The sequence below is a fragment of the Muscardinus avellanarius genome, assembly GCF_963383645.1.
Source record: "Muscardinus avellanarius genome assembly, chromosome: 9".
Taxonomy (NCBI): domain Eukaryota; kingdom Metazoa; phylum Chordata; class Mammalia; order Rodentia; family Gliridae; genus Muscardinus; species Muscardinus avellanarius.
The window spans coordinates 73755367-73767398 of NC_137795.1; positions in this window are offsets into that span (position 1 = coordinate 73755367).

The following is a 12032-nucleotide window of genomic DNA, read 5'->3' on the forward strand; positions in this document are numbered from 1 at the left end:
GGATAAACAGGAAATTTCTTTGTAGGCAGAAGCAGTAGCTGTGGAAATTAATTTGGCTTGCCTTGTGTCATAGACTGCAAAATGCTTTCAAAATGTTAATGTATTTAATTCTCAGACAATCTTAGGAAGAAGACATCAACATTTTCATTTTCTAGAACTGCCATGAGTAAACATGACAATTCTGAGGTTTTTGGCTCCCATGGTGAAAAGAATTTCAACAGACACCAGTCAGAGATAAAGGCAGAGGTTTAATTTAAGTAAAGATACAAATTCCGGGAAAGTGCAGGCCATCTCCAAAGCATGAGAGGCCCCAGGGGTCTTGTGGGTCCTTCCCCTTTATAGAGGTCCTAGAACAAGGGGTGACTAGGGACACCAGACTGGATTGGAGTCTGAACTTTTACCTTCTGGAATTTGTGGGTGGTGGTAAGGTCTGAAGTGACCTTGTCCTTCCTAAAGAATTTTCTATTTAGTAAGCATCTCAGGAATCTCGGGTGTAGAAAGGGGCCATTGTATTTAAGGGTGTGGGCTTCATTCAGGCTTCTGCCTAAGACACACCCTGCAGGAGTTAGAGATTAAGACCTTTCCTTTCCTTTCCTTCTCAATTTGTCTCCTTTCTACCTAATAAAATGACTTGAGTTTTCACTGAGCTAACAGTGTTTAGAGTCACATAATGGGCATGTTTAGAATTTAGAGAACCATAACAGTTTGGTGCCCAATATTTTGGGGTTGACTTTGCTTCGAGCTTTACTCTAAGCTCTAGCTTCCCTTTTTCTAAGGAAGCCAAAACCAGCATCTTTGGCGCCCATGTGGGGATATCTTTTTAGCCAAAGGTGACTCCAACTGACCTGAAAGCCACTGCATCTTGAAGGTCAGTAACCCTCCCCAAAATGGGACCAGATCCTGGCAGATGACTGGATTGCCAGCACCAATGGGCTCTCTGGAACCATGGAGATCCCCCCACACACACCTTGCTATGGACTAGCTACAGCAGAATCTCCAGGGGAGGGGAAAATTCCCCTTTAAATAGCATAGGTGTGATAGGCCCAATGAGTGCCCATCCATTCTGCCCAAATCAAAGATGGGACACTCTTTTAAAAGCCCTATACAAAGTTAAATCTAAAAAGGCCCATGGTCCACCTTCAGAAAGCTCTCCAAACAGGAAACTCCAGCCAGCACCCGTTTCTAAAATGGTAGTGAGTATTTTTTTGGTAGTTGGAAACAGGTTCTAGGGAGATAAACTAGCTTGCTTTTAGCGACAGTGGCTAGGAAGCGTTGACATTAACAACCATGGCCATGTGCACCCTGTGGGTCTGTAAACTATGGCAGTTTGCAGGCCTCAGCAGTCCGCGAACTCCCAGAAGCTATTAGAAGTCTGAATGGAAAAAGCCTAGTCAATAGTTTCAACCAGATAACAGCCAGACATGCCTGCTAGGTGAATGGCTGCACCCAGTGGGCATTGTTTGGCATTCAACAGGCAGATACAGCTCCATTTGCATAAGAAAGCCCTCAGGAAGGAAGCTCAGAAGGAGGCCATGCCTGACCTCCTAACATCTCGGGATTCTTAAGCACACCAATATTGGAGAATATTTTCAGGGAAGCAAATTAATAAGATTTTTTTGAAAATGACAATATTTTCAGCTAGAAAACCTCATTGAGATAGAGAAGGAACAGGCAGGGAGAAGGGTCAGAGGCAGGGCAGTAGGGAGAGTTGCTGAACTTCAAGCCTGCAATGCCCTTCTGGTGGACTGTTAGGCCACTCTCACTGCTCCATGCACACAGGCATCCCATCTGGATGCCCCCAGCTGGGCCACTCAGTTTTGGAGGGATACAAAGGAGGAGGGAGAACTTCCGTGCACTCTCCAATCACACCCTATCTCTTTCTCAGAGGATCTCCACTCACAGGTGTTCTCCGAACTAGGAAAAATTCGATCCCAAAATGCTAAGGAGAGCTAAACTGTCCCAGGCACAGTTCCAGTGGTGTGGGATTAACAGGGTCCTAGTGCCACCAGATTAGTCTCCAACCAACTAGGCTGTTATTGGCTCCCTGTAAAAGAAATCTGTTTGTAGCTTGCTCTGATTTATCAGCAGTTTTAGGCTTCTATCCATACCAAGTGTCTGAGGCAGAATATTAAAAATAGTGACCACACATTCTGGGTCACTGAAAAATATTCTGAAAAATACAGTGTTTTATTAGCTGGTAGCATTACCTCATCCACAGGGAGAAAGGAGAGGGTGGGATTCGCTTTAGGGGATACAGGGAACCTCATCCAGACAGAGAAAGATCACGTAGCTCAATCGCACAGGGGAATATGGAGCAAGGGGCAGCAAACTAGTGGGAACTGAGGCCACCCTCATGAAGCCCACACACACACAGGGTGCAGGAAAGAAGGGCAACCTTCTGAGCACAAAATACCTCTCTCTGTCTTAGATGGGATTCCAGCAATATCCTAAATGCTAAGGTAATTGGTTTTAGATTGGGAAGCTCTGGGAAGGGGGGTGACCTTGCCCAGACAGGCCACTAAACTCCGCCTTTCTCTCTCAGATGGGATCCCAGCAATCCAAAGTGGAAGCCGGATCTCCACTAGCATGGGTCCTCCAAAAATTGGAAAAAAAAAAAAATGACACCAAAATGCTAAAGAAAAGTGCTCTCATTTTTTTCTGCACCCAAGTATGGCCACAGTATGCACTGGGGGACAGAGACACATGGCCCCCTCAGGGAAGTCAAAATTATAATACCATACAACAATTAGATCTATTTCATAAAAAGGAGGAAAGATGGATAGAAGTAGCTTATCTTCCACTGTTCTTTAACCTCTGAGACCACCCAGATTTCTTTAACAATTGCAGGGTTGAGACAATTGTGGCAACCTTGGCTAAAACAAAATCTGAACACCAATTAGAGCCAAAACAACAAGACACCAAACTGGTTCATCAGCCACTCTCACTAGAATACATGCTGGAACAATTAGTGCAGGCTACTAACTCTGTCCATAAGCAGTTTTTTGTTTGTTTGTTTGTTTGTTTGTTTGTTTGTTTGTTTTAATGGGCTGATTTTAAAGCTTTATCACTAACTCAAACAATAGGTGCTGGCAGTCTTAGTCAATTTTTTTTATCTGGTAGAAGGGGAGGCCATCCTCAGACAAAGTCTACTACTGCAGGCTGCCAATTCAGTTTTATTAGGGTCTTGAAAAGGGAAAGACAGACGGGCAAAAGCCATAATTCTGGCTGAGCACAGAAGCCTAGGCTCAAGTCTGTTTTACGGGTGGATAACAAAGGCATCTCTGGCATAAATGCCTTCAACCACAAGGCAAAAAAGGGCCTTCTGAGGCCCAGCTCACAAGACAAGGGGGATCATTAAACAGGCTGGGTACCCCGAGTACTGGAGGGAACTGGGGTCCTCAGACCTAGGTTCCCAGTGATTCCTCCCAACTCCTACCACCTGAGTTAAGACTAAAGAGCCTTAGGAGGTCACAGTGAGATCTCAGACAGAGATCAGATTTAAGACATTATCCTCCTTTCCCGGCCCAAGGTCCAAAAGTTGAGTTAGTGTGAGAGGCATATTAGGTCAGCCCCCAAACTACGTTTTACCCAATCTCAGCCTGCAGCTTCCAGGATGACCTCCAATTCTCCCATTCTCAGTTAAACTAGAGACTTCAGCTCCTTTCAGAAAACCAAAAGATTTTTTTTCTTTTGCTGGCTGCACTAAAGTTACTGCTCAAAGCTTTTTTTATTTCAACCAATCTTAGCTAAAATGTAAACTCCTAAAAAGCTGTGCAATTAGACCTCTATGAGATGTGATTAAATACAATATACATTGCTTTTAAAGTTTTTTTCTGTGACAAAATTAATGTTTTAAGACGCTAGTGATGCTTATATGAGGTTGTGGGTTTCTATGGTAATCTATTATACAGTTATTAAGTTATATGATCAAATGTGATATACATTGCCTTTAATTTTATTCCTTTTGCAAAACTATGGTTTTAAGGTGCTAGGGATATTTATGTAATGTCTAACTCTCCATGGTAATCTATAATTAAGTTGGGGAAATGCAAAATGCTATGCTTTACAATGCTCTTAACTTCATAAGGTTTAAAATAACACTTAAGTCTTTTAAATGGGTTTTTTAATTGTTGATATATGAACAACATTATAAAATGGTATATAAGAATAAAAGACAAATGTAGAGAGTGTATAGATGTATTTCTTCATATTTTGATAAATACAAAAAAAAGGAAATTTTGTGAGATTAAGAAAGCATGTTGTGCCGGACGTGGTGGTGCACGCTTGTAATCCCCGTGCTTAGGAGGCAGAGACAAGAGGATCGTGCATGTTTGAAGCCAGCCGCACTGGCTTAAGAGACCCTGTTTCCAAATAAAAATATAAAATAGGTCTGGGAGTATAGCCCAGACGTAGAAGGGTTTCCAGGAACCCCAGTACCACCAAAAAAAAAAAAAAAAGCATGTTGTAAGGTTTATCCTAAGATTGTCTCAAATGGGAAAGAAAGGACCAGGATAAAAGTCAGAGGGTTAAAGCAAGTTATAAAGTGTGTGTAGTATGTTTGTTTGCATATGTGATAAAGATGGATTATTAAAAGGAAGTAGGTTTCTAGTAAGCCTATCTCTATTTAGACCTCTGGAGGCCATTTTATTTAAACTTATATTTGGCCCATAGTTTCTAAATTATGTGGTTAAGTTTGTCTTCAACAGAGTTAGAACCATTAAGTTCCAGGATTATACAGACAATCAAATTTGTGTCTTTTCACTTTTCCTAATTATACTCATTTTTCTGGATCAATTAAATAATGAGGTGGTTCATTTTTGGTCTTTTTCCAATTGTTACATGTTCGATAGTTAAGGATGCTATCTTACAGCCTCTAGCTACAGCAGTGACACAGTGGCAATAGGAAATTCCTTAATATTACAGTGCTGGGCAAATAATAGTTCTCCTATATGACTGGTAATATGGGTAAAATGTTCAAAAACAATATTTTCTCATACAGCTCAACAGTCAAGATTTAAAAATTTAACGGATCAGTCAAAGCCCTCTAATACCAATTTTTCTATTATTCAGCCTCAAGCCACTCTATGAGATATTGGCATCTATAGGTGCATTAAACTTCAAAAACAGTAGCCTAATGATATAACATATAAGAAATCATCTACAATCTTTATTCAAATTACCCCAAAGCCTACTTCAGGTCTCCACAGTACTAATTTCTGGATCCACATGGCACAAAATAAACTAAATACATTCCACTTTTGTGTGTTTCAGCCTGTCAGCAAAACAGGTTTAACTTCTCATTTAAGTGCTATATTTAGGTTTTCATGGTTAACCTATATTGTGAGTATTGTCTCATACGTTTAAAGCTTTCAGACATCAGATAGCGGTACAAGCAGACCCAAAGAAAACAGCCCTTTGGACAGCCATTGAGATATACCCATCTGACTCCCTCACCAACACCCTGCATGCATGTTACCCTAAAGTTGGGGCCCCCCTTACATCACCCCTGTTCAGCTAGAAAAAGTTAACGACTGAGTCGGCATCCTTATTCCTTTGCGTACATGTATGTAGTACCAATGGGGGGAAAATGGATGGGGATTGAGCTCATGTTAACTGTTAATAAGAATTTAAAGTAAAAATGTATTTTCTGTATTTACCTTTGGCCTGACAGGTGTCAGGAAGTTACTAGACAGAGGAGGGAATGTAGCAGTATTGGGAATGGCCTAGAAGGATTTGGGAAAGTTCTGATTATTAATAAATATATTTCAAAAATTGGGTGAGGGGCAGATCTGTGAAAGGACTTGGTTTCTGGCTAGAAGCAGGCAACTATTCCAATGTAAATTAACCTAGCTAAAGGTAATTAATAGGTCTATAGGAGAGGGAAACTAGGACTTCCTCATTCTAAAGGCAGGTTTACATAATAATTGGATAATCTAGCTAGGATGAGAGGAGGGTTCGACCTTTGTGAAAGGAGAAAGATGAGCGAAAACTCAGTTTGGGGGGTGGGGAGGAAGTACGGGGAGGAGCTTTACAGGGACTTTTTACTATGTCAGAATTACATAAAACAAGATGGAGATGTCATGTGTATAAAAAGTCTGTTCTGTGTTTTATACTTCAGTGATTCCATTTGAAGTACCAGGTAACATGAGGCTGTAACTATCTTCTGAATTTCTATCTTTTTGATAAACTACTTTAAATCTTCAGCAAGAGTCTGGGCTATTGCATATCTATCCTTAGCTCAGGACAAGAACCCCCATTTTTTGTGTTTTTTTGGGGGGAACTATTCCCAGGGGTCTAACAAAGGTCCTTGGGACAGTTCCCCCAAACCGTAACAGTCCAATACCATAACATCTTCTCTCAAAACCGTAACATTAATGATATAAAATCAATTATGATAGCACTCACATTTATTCAATAAATGTCATTAACTAGCATTTTAGGGATTTATGTACTAAAAAGAAGATCTCTTTAAGATATTTTTAAGGGTGCATTATAATTACACATTATAATGAAGTTCCAAGTGATACAAACAAGATCTTAAACAGAATGTATCTGCAATCACTTCATTTTTTTTAAAGAAAATAATTTTGCTTGTTTATAAGAGAATGACCTTTAATTATTGGAGACACATAAAACCAAGGACTCTGTTATTTATTTAAAAATATAACAGTGATGCCGGGTGTGGTGGCGCACGCTTGTAATCCCTGAGTTTGGGAGGCTGAGACAGGAGGATCACACAGATTTGAAGCCAGCCTCCCTGGCTTAAGAGACGCTGTTTCCAAATAAAATATTAAAAAATGGGTCTGAGAGTATAGCCCAGAGGTAGAAGGGTTTCATCCCCAGTACCACCAAAAAAAAAAAAAAAAAAAAAAAAATATATATATATATATATATATATATATATATATATATATATAGTTTCTCAATTTTGTGACAATTTGTGTTGGTTACTTAGAACAATTTACATTCTAAAAAGTATTTTCTTAGAAAATAAAATTGAGACATGGACAGAATAAACAAATTACTTTTTGAAATTAATTCTTATATAATTGAATTAATTCAAGAAAGGTAATTTGGTTTCTTTAACACATTTGCGTCTTTCACAACTGTCATGCTATAAAAAGATCTTATTTATGAGCTCTCATTTTATTAAGGAGAAATTAAACATGCAAAGTATACATTCAAAGATCACTAGATTAGTAATTATTAAGAATGCTGATAACACCCAGGCTTATGTAAAAAGAATGACACAAAATGTTTGACAGCAATGTTCTCTTTTTTATGATAAATTTAGTTCAGTGATGAGCAAATTGTTTTCAGGAGATTGACCAATTTCTCCCTACTCTGGGTGTGTTAAGGACAGTGGGAAATAGTAGGAAGGACTTGTCCCAGAACACTGACAGAAGGAAGCCTAGTAGAGAGAGCATGAGTCATAGAGAGCATGGAATGCCTTCTTGGCTAACCATATTCACTACTCCTCTAACTTAAGCCCTGACAGATGGGGAAGATGGAGTGCCCATGCCCTGACAGATGGGAAAGGTGGAGTGCCCAGGCTGTATCTTCCATCAATATTTCAACACCACATCGCATTTTAGACTACAACCCATTTTCCTAGTCTCCTGCCATCCATCTCTCTTCAACAAAGAAATGAGGAACAATAAATAACACTGGAGAAAAGGTATAGTATTCTCAGAGCAGAACCAAATTGAACACAGCAACAGAGGCAGTGGGATCTAAACAGGTGCAGGGCCCATCAGAGCATGAACTATACTGGGTTTCACACAGAATCCGATCATTAAAGGCCTTGGCCCCCATGATGGTAATTGAGGCACCAGTCCTAGAGCTTGTTTCTTTCCACAATTAGTGTTCCCACACCAGTGAGGTGCTCATCATTCTCCTAGCTTCTGATTGCATCTGAAGACAGCTGACTTCCACTTTTTGTATGTGTGTCTGGTGATAGGGATTGAAGTCAGGGATATTCTACCTTCAAGCTACACCCCTAGCCCGATTTTTTATTTTTTATTTTGAAACAGGGTCTCACTATGTTGCAGAGAGCCTCACTAAGTAGCTTAGGTGGGCTGTGAACCTGAACCCTCTTGTCTTTGCCTCCCAAGTACTGGAATTACAAGCGTGTGCCACCGCACCCAGCGACTTCCATATTTTTAATGTGAGCCCAACTGTCTTTTCTAAGGTGAAAGTCACCTAATGTCAATGCTGATTCAACATCTCTACCTGAATATCTTCCTAGATACAGGATGCAGTCATGAACAAACAAACAAAAAAATGCTATCCTTGCAGAGCTCAAGTTCTAGGCCCAGCCAGACCCAAGATGTGCCAAACTGAATGTATGTGCATGTAAATCTGCACTACCCATTCACTTGCATTGGCTACAAACCACATTTTATTATTACCTTTACCTCTAAGGCATTTTTCTCATTCTTTGATGCAAACACAACAGTTTCAGGAGTCTATCATTTCTTCCTTGAGCTTCTCTAAAAGGCTCCTAATTAGCTTTCCTTCATGTCCTCCTCCAATCTGAATCAAATGATGACTTTATTTACCAAGGGGGATTCTTTTAAATTACAAATCAAGCGGGGTATGATGGTGCACCCTTGTAATCTCAGCATTTGGGAGGCTGAGACAGGAGCATTGAAGTTCCTGTACAGCCTCAGCTACTTAGTGAGGTCCTTTGCAACTCGGTGAGACCCTGTTTCAAAATAAAGAATGTAGAATGCCCCTGGGTTCCATCCCCAATACCACACACACAAAAAGAAAATACAAATCATGACAATATCCTGCTTAATAAGTCTTCTAGTGTAACTGGAATAACATGTAGAACCCACTAGACCAGGCATGATCTGCCTCCTTCCTGCCTCCCCCGCTCTCTCCCCTAAGCCCTGATTTCTAGCTACAGCAAAGTTCAGCGAGTTCTTACCCATGACAAAGCCCTTCCCACCATAGTGACACTTCTTCCATTCAGCTTTGCCAACTCCACATCATTTTCATATGTCAGCTCATACATGATTTTTTCTAGCCTAAAATTCTTTCCAGTTTATTGCATGCCCTTATGTATGCATCCTGAACATTTCTTTTTTTGTGACTTTTAATGTATAATTTACTTGTGTGATGATCTTCTTAAGTCTGTCTTCACTATTATGGCATGAACTATATCTTTTTTACCACAAAATCTTTAGTGATAATCACAGGAAAAATAATAGGTATAAAATGAATATGTATTATATTTGTTGAGTATATAAAAAGGCTATAACTTCTTCAAATAAGTGAATATTACACTACTATGAGATTAAAATTCATCATTAAAAGCTGGGTGTTGTAACACACACTTATAATCCCAGCATTTGGGAGGCTGAGACAGGAGGATCATGGTCTCCTGACAGCCTCAACTGCTTAGTAAGGCCCTATGCAACTCAGTGAGACCCTGTTTTGAAATAAAGAATAAAAACTGGAACTTGGGGTGTTGCTTGGAGGTAGAATGCGCCTGGCTCCATCCCCAATTCCACACACACAAAAAAATTCATCACTAAGTATCTAATTAAGAGACAGGAAAGAGTAGACATAAGCTAATTTAAAAAAATAAAAGTTTATTGTCCAGACAATATGGAATTAATATAAGTGTAGCAAATGGAAATGTATGTTGATCATTAATAAATATGACAGGAATAAAGAGACATTATAGCTGCTCCCACCTGGAAAGAATGATGATTCAAAAGTCTTCAAGGATAAAAAGAGACTGTTATTATTTAAAAGAAACCAGAAAACCCAACAGTGGTTGCAAATAGAATTTCTAGGACTTGACTAGTACCAGTTGTCTTTGAAGTTAAATTTCCCTACAATCAGGAGTTCAAAAGTAGCTGAGTAGAGTTACGTAGAAAGTAATATAAAATGCTAAACTGGAATGTGTTGTGTATTAGTCCATTTTTTGTTACTGTCATGCCATTCCTAAGGCAGGATAATTTCCTAAAGAAAAGAGGTTTCTTTAGCTCACAGTTTTTTTTGTTGTTGCTGTTTTTGTAATACTGGGGGTTGAATCCAGGGGCATCCTAACTCTGAGCTACACCCCCAGCCCTATTTTTTATTCTTTATTTTGAAGCAAGGTCTCACTAAGTTGTGGAGGGCCTCACTAAGTAGCTAAGGCTGTCGGTGAACCTGTGATCCTCCTGTCTCATCCTCCAAAGTACTGGGATTACAAGCTTGCACCACCACACTCAGCTTTAGTTCACAGTTTTAGAAGGTGAAAATTCAAAAATCATGTTACACTCTGTTGAGAAATCCACAGTAATAGCAGAACCACATGTAGGCATGAGAGATCATACCTCCAAACAGGAAGCCAGAAAGGATGGGGGCCCACAATTCCTCCTGAAGATATGTCCCCAATGACTTATGAACCTCCTCTTAAAGGCCCTATCACCACAATGGAGACCAAGCCACCAACACTGGAACATTTGGGGAACAAACTTAAATCATATCCAAGCCATAGAGCCAGGAACCCAGACAGCTGATAAGGAAAGGAAGAAAATCCTAGTGTCTGCATGCAAGTAGATTCACATGATGGCTTTTAAGTCTGGTTTAAGATCTATCCATATATAACAAACTGAAAAGCTTTTAGGTTGAGGGTGGCCAGATTCAGGCATTATTTGAATATCTTTTGTATATAACTTCTGTTACATTCAGATTTCAAGAGAACAAGGAGCTCAAAATTACTTGCTGTGCAGTAATGATTTCATAATGGGAATATTATGCCATAAAGTTTAGAACCTTCTAAATTATTCAAAAATCTTCTGAAATTTTTATTTTTCAGGCTCAAAGGATAGGATTTATATGCTTTTGAAAGAGAAAATGTTTCTATATATCTGAGAGATTTTTCTTTATTAAAAAAAAAAAACCAAGATAAATAAGTTTATCTATTTGGGAATATATGGAATATATTTTCTGTGTTTTAATCTCCAAATATTGAGTTAAATATTCAGTCTGCTCAATACCAAATATTATATCAATGCATCATGGAAGTATTGCTGTTGACCTCTTAGGTCAACATTGCAATAGTTAGTGAAATTTTAGGTTATTTTTGTGTGTGTGTGTGTGTGTGGTACTGGGGAATGGAACCCAGGGGCATTGTACCTCTGAGCCACACTCCCAGCCCTATTTTTTAATTCTTTAGTTGGAAACAGGTCTCACTGAGTTTCTGAGAGCCTCAGTAAGTAGCCAATTCTGGCTTTGAACCTATGCAATCCTCCTGTCTCAGCCTCCCAAGCACTGGATTATAAGTGTGAGCCACCATGCCCAATTTAGGTTAATATTTTAATAAATTGCTTTTCTTTCAAAGACACTTCAATAATAATGCACTGTCACTTTTCTTGTTAATTAAGCTGAGCAGGCTTCTACTTTCCTATTCATATGAAAGATCTTGGTAAACATGTATGTTTTTCATCCTTTCTTTCCTCTGATAAGTGTTAATGATAAACAGGATTACTCTTAAAAAGTTAATTACCAGACACTCTGGAAAACATTTTGGCAGTTTTTCAAATTAAACATGCAACTATTCATAGGACCCAGTGTCTTATTCTTGGTCTTTAAGAGAAATGAAAACTTATCCTCACATAATGTGCACACAAATTTCCATAGCTGCTTTATTTAGAACTGCCAAAGGCTGAAAATAACCTAAATGTTTTTCAGTGGATGCATGGTTAAACAAACTGTGGTGTATGTGGTATATTGATTACAACTCAGTAATGAAATGAAACAGATTATAAATATATACAATAGCTGGGCATGGTGGCGCATGCTTGCAATCCCAGCATTTGGGAGGCTGAGACAGGAGGATCGCGGTTCGAGGACAGCCTCAGTTACTTAGTGAGTCCCTTTGCAACTCAGTGAGACCCTGTTTCAAAATAAAAAATAAAAAATAGGACTGGGGGTAAAGCTCAGAGGTAGAATGCCCCTGGGTTCCATCACCAGTAATGAAAAAAAAATTAAATAAATAAATAAATAAATGAATGCAATGATTTGATGAA